This window comes from Anticarsia gemmatalis, chromosome 10, assembly GCF_050436995.1.
Source record: "Anticarsia gemmatalis isolate Benzon Research Colony breed Stoneville strain chromosome 10, ilAntGemm2 primary, whole genome shotgun sequence".
Taxonomy (NCBI): domain Eukaryota; kingdom Metazoa; phylum Arthropoda; class Insecta; order Lepidoptera; family Erebidae; genus Anticarsia; species Anticarsia gemmatalis.
Window position 1 is genome coordinate 8226467 of NC_134754.1, and position 5691 is coordinate 8232157.

The window sequence follows — 5691 nt, forward strand, 5'->3', positions numbered from 1 at the left end:
CTGAGTGCTTCAATTCCAGATATTCGCCTCTATCAAATTCGATGGCTAAATACTATTTTTTGCTATTATCTACTATTTAAAAGGTGAATTTAAAAACTAAATATTTTTCAAACATTAATCACAATGATTATTTTTTTAATAATATAATTGGATAAGTAAATATCTAATACTAATAAATAATTAATTTTAATGGAACTGTGATTTAAAAAAAAAAATAACAATAAAATAATTATATTCTGTCACTACATAGTACATAGAAGGTGCCAGCTGCATTTCTTCCCGTGCATACTGCAAAAGTCAGTAGAGGGATGGAAGGGTTTGGTGCTTCATAGGCTATAGGCTAGCAATCTACCACCATGACAACACTTTTCTACCTTATAATAGCCCTCCAATTGTCTGCCAACCCGCATTAGACCACTGTGGTGGACTAAGGCCTGATCCCCCTCTTTGTTAAGAGGGGAGGCTTGTGCCCCTCGGTGGGGACATATATGACCGGGTGATGATGACTCATTTTTCAAAAATATATTTTTTAATATTTTTAATTTGTAACTCAGTTACATACCTATATTAAAAATGTGTGACTCAAAAAAGATTAAACATTTATATAGGTAACCTATTTAAAAAATATAAAATATATTGAAAACCCCTACTGAAAAGTTATAGCAAAATAGTATGTTCAGCCATCGAATTTGATAGAGGTAAACATTGGGAATTCAATTACACAGTATAACTAATTTTTTGAGTTACATAGCTTTTGTGTACAGCCTGGGTTTTTTTTGAGCATTCTCCTTTACAAATAAGTTAGTAAGATATAAGATGTAAGTTAGAGTTAACCACTTAAATTCGACAAATAACTTTAGCACTATGGAAAAGTATTTTTATTATATATTATATACATAATCCGACAGAAACTTTTTCTATAAATATGCTTAGTATGGAAAAATCAGACTCTACTAAAGATATTTAACAGTAAGTCTGACGAACACAATAGAAAGGTAATCGCAATACCTTATCCCAACTCAACTTTAGTCCGCTTTAAAGAACTTGTCCAACAAACTAGTTTAAGACATATTCATTACAACCAACAACTTATTTACTCTAATAAATTTTACAAGAGAACTAACTTAAAGCGGGTAAGCTAAAACAAACAGCTTAAGATGTGAGGGTAGTCAAGAAAATATTTTCACGAACCCTTCGTAGGCGAAAGTAATAAACAAGTGATAGTCTAGGATACGCAGAAGAACAAACTTCGCTCATGTGGATAATGTATAAAAGTATTTTGTAGTAGTACATGAAAAACATTACTTTTATTAATAAGAAAAACTAGCTACTGGAACTAGCGTATCCAATCGGTCCCATAGAAACCTTGTCTCGACAGTTAAAAACACAAAAAAAAGAATTATCCAATTTAGTTTAGTTGTTAAAAAGTAATGCAAATACATACAATTCGGTGATTCATGTTTTACATAAAAACGCTTGTGTCCATTATTCGATAAAATAAATATTTTTAGTTTTACCTAGCCTTACGGGATTTTTTCAGTCATACCAAGTGAGGTATATTTTTTACATACCTACTAAATTATATATAAAATATTTTTCACTTGTTAACCAGATGGGTGAAGGCTGTTCTTCTACGTATCCTCTACTATAAAGAAAGTTTCTATTTATAGAATCGTTTTTTCACACATTATAAGGGATGGAGAAGTTGAGGTCGTAATCAGAAATATATTCTTTTTTCTGACGTCTGTGATGTTTCAATTGTTTTTTTTTTGCTCATACTATGTCAAAATATTTTTTTTTCTGCGGAATATCGCAGGTGGAGTTTTTATAAGAGATTACATTCGAAATGTTGAAGTAAAGAATTCGTATTCGAAGTTTTCAATTATTATTTCTACCACCTAGTGTCTAAAATAATAAAACATTTTGTTAGTAGTAAATACTGTAGTAAATAATATTTTTAATGTTTACTTTAAAATACGGTAGGGATAGTGTTTATAATTTACGTATTTAATAACATTTTCCGCTGTGCTGCATTTGGCAAGGAGACAAAAAGTTGTAAATACTGTATTAAAACTGCAAATAATTTCGTAGTGATTTAAATTTTTTTCAATTTAAAACTTTAGATTTGTTTACATCTAACATCCAAAACGTTTTGAGGCTTGAAAGTTTTAATGCAATTTCAAATCAGTCATGCTTGAGGTTAAAAAAATACACATCAAAATTTTAATTCAACGTTATTCCATCTGCGAAGTCGAGCTTTCAAAACAATATCGCACAAACATGCAAGTTTGCACCTTTTCCACATACACACTGAAATGCGGACACGTTTATTTTCTTTTGCACAGTGGAATTTATTCAGGGTTCAGTGGGCACAGTCGAGGGGCCCGTATACACGATTGTTTATGCGGCTCTCCCCAAACCACACAGTAATGAGTGTCAAGTGCTTGCGACACCGACGCGCTTTAAAATCTAATTTGTTCAGCGACAAGAATGCTTTTATACAGTTTCGAACTTCACTAAGAATACTGCCTTAGCAGCGGACGATAAAATGGAGATCGTATATTACCGCGTAAGTTCACAAGCCGACTACATAGAATTCCCATTTCCTTTTGATAATATAAAATTGATGTTTTATTGCTTCGCGTAGCCTGAAGTTTTCGTGCGCAATTTTTGTTACAATAATATTAACAACCTTATTTACCTCAGCAACCGATATCCCGCGAATTGGTTAGAATAGTAATGTTGACAAGTTACTTGTACTACTTTTTCTTATTATCATTTCATCAAACCAAATAAAGTCAGGGATGCTTAAAACACATTATCGTGAATAATGATACTCTACCTAATGAACGAAAACAACTAGAGCGTAAAATAATTTTCACCGAGTGTCAGATCTTGATTCAAACATTTCGCTGTCAGCAGAAACCACATTTTTAATGTAAACAAAATCTGTCATGTACACTAACCTTAAAACATCATTGTTTACGCATCGCACGCTCGTAACCGACGCCTAATGAGTGTCAAGTGCGAACCGCGTGCTACGTCACCATTAGTGACGCGCCGCAGATAAAATGCTCACGAAAAAAAATCCTTTTGAATTCCGAATTTATTTTTCGAACGAGAATATTCAGCCTATCCTTTTTTTTGCCAAGTGCGTGTCAATAGACCGCACAACAGCAGAAAGTTTTGAGAACAATAAAGTCTGTTTAGTTTGTTTGTAAACTTGAGAAGTTTTTTTGGTGTATCTGTCATGTTTAAGGTTCGACTTGTAGTTGTTTTGTTTAGTTAATATCGACGAAAGAATAAGTTACAAAGTCTTTTTCAACGATATAATACTATGTACACGTTACAGAAAAAAAACCAAACGAAAACGAACTTGCCTGAAAAGTGAGTTTAGAATCTTTTTCTTTGTTTTTCTTTAAAGTCTGAAAGGTATTCAAGCAGAATTGTTCAGTTATGCATTTAGCAAGTTACGTCGAATTTCCGCCTGACCCGAATGTGATGTTTGGCAAAATTCACGTATATAGGAAATTGGTAATCGATCGGTATTCGATGGAAGACGTCGTCATACATGCACGTCTCAAGCTCAAAGGAGAGACCCCATTAAGGCTTATGGGATATTAATATGAGGTATTTTTCTTACATTACCATTCTCATACATTTGAATACGATTAGGAGTATTTTGCCAAAAGTCAATTTAACTTATCTTTGACGTTTAAATTATTGATGACGATAATATTTACCTTATAATTTTTTTTTGCCTTAAGCAAGAAAATAAACTTGTCAAATAAAGTTACTAAAAAATATTATAAAATTAAAACTGTGTAAGTACTTCTTATATCAACTTATAAAAATAAACAAAAAGTAAACCCACTTAACAAGTTAAAAAAAGAAACACACTTACAAAAAATTATACATTCAGAAGTTATCAGCGCCAAGCAGCGTAGAAAAAGGGTTGATGAATAGAGCAAACTTTATGTGCTATATTCATCTCGTTAGTACACAGCCAAGAACGTAATTGATGGCCACACACAGTAAAAACAATTCACAGTTCCCTCATATTTTTGCAGAGTATTTTTTTATTTACACTTTATACCCGTCTCAACTGGAATTAGTTTTTGTTTTAGATAGCAAACAAAAACAAGTAAACAGGTTTTCTTTTTTACCGCGAGAGTCGTATCGTTATATTGCCAATAAACAGAATATTATATTGTACTTCCATTAGTGTTCAAATAAAAATAGACTTAAGTGAAGGCAAATGATAAAATATTTATGCTTTTCTATTCAATGATTGGATATTGCTATGTTTTTTGTATTGCATATATTCGTTCTGACAATTACTAATATCTAGATACCAAGCAATATTTTTAAATCGAAAGCAATAACGTGCACTCATTTTTCATCTATAGTGGGCATTAGAGTCAGTATTTTTCACATAACGAAAATGTTTTTATAGGTATTATTATTAGAAACCAGTTTTGTTACTTTGTAGATTGTTTGATTACCGCTTTTAATTTAATTTGGTCGCCCGAATAGTTCAGAAGTAAATAACTATAAATAAAATTATTAAAGAACCTGATTTTTATACTTTTTATAGGTTGGTTAGTTTAGGTTAATATTATCAGCACCAATTTTCTGATCATACGAAGCTATTTAAGACACCATCAGTGTAAATTTGCAGACATTCGGTTAACCTCCCCGCTTTTACCCTCTACCACTTCTAAACGGCGCAACCGATTTTCATCAAACATGTCTAAAAACGCTCGCACATGAGTCATCTTTAATACAAAAAAAAACTAAATCATAACCACTGCAACCGTTCGGGAGCTATGCTGCTACAGGCAGACAGACACATTAAACTTATAACACCCCTTTTTTGCGTCGGGGGTTAAAAAATCAAAATATTTCCAAATCAAAAATAGAAAAACCTCATCGAATCTTCTGCGTACATATTTTCTCAAAGGTGACTTAGTGGGTTTCGTCTATAGCCACTACAAACAGTAAAGGTGGTCCGGTATTGCCATAATCCGTATGCTTGGCAAGCGGAATATTAGTACCCTGGTGAATACTACTGTTTGTCTTACTGAGCCTGCTATACACCCCAATCCTGCTTAAGGTCCCATGGGAAGTGATTCAGTGGCCTATTAAGCATACGTACGTATAACATTCATAACTACTACCAATTCTACTTTACTTACACATTCGGTTATTTTGGGTACGAAGTGCTTTAAGATTGAAGTTTACTGGGTTAGCTTGTTCGGATTTAACTTAAGCATCTGTAGGGTTGTCTTATTTAAAAGCATTAACATCCAATTCCGTAAACTGGCAAAAAAAAATATTGTAGTTATTAACAGAAATGCTATAAGCAATAAGAAATCAAATGTCAAGATGAAGCTAAATGAACAGAATGTGATGTGGGTGCAATAATATTTTGCATTTTTTATGCTCGGTGTTTTTGTTTATAGTTGTGAAACATGAACTAAACAAGTAAATCAATATACCTAGGTTTCTACCCCACCACCACCCGTTCATCCGTTCACCCATAACAATACAAATAAATACATTTAACAAGTCATTATTTTCCAATACAAACGCATACATTTTGTCAAAACGCCAGCCCTGTTAGATAAGGCAGTCTAAATGGCATGCTAATACGGCAGTGCGCGGCGTGTAACTTTAAATGCCATCAAA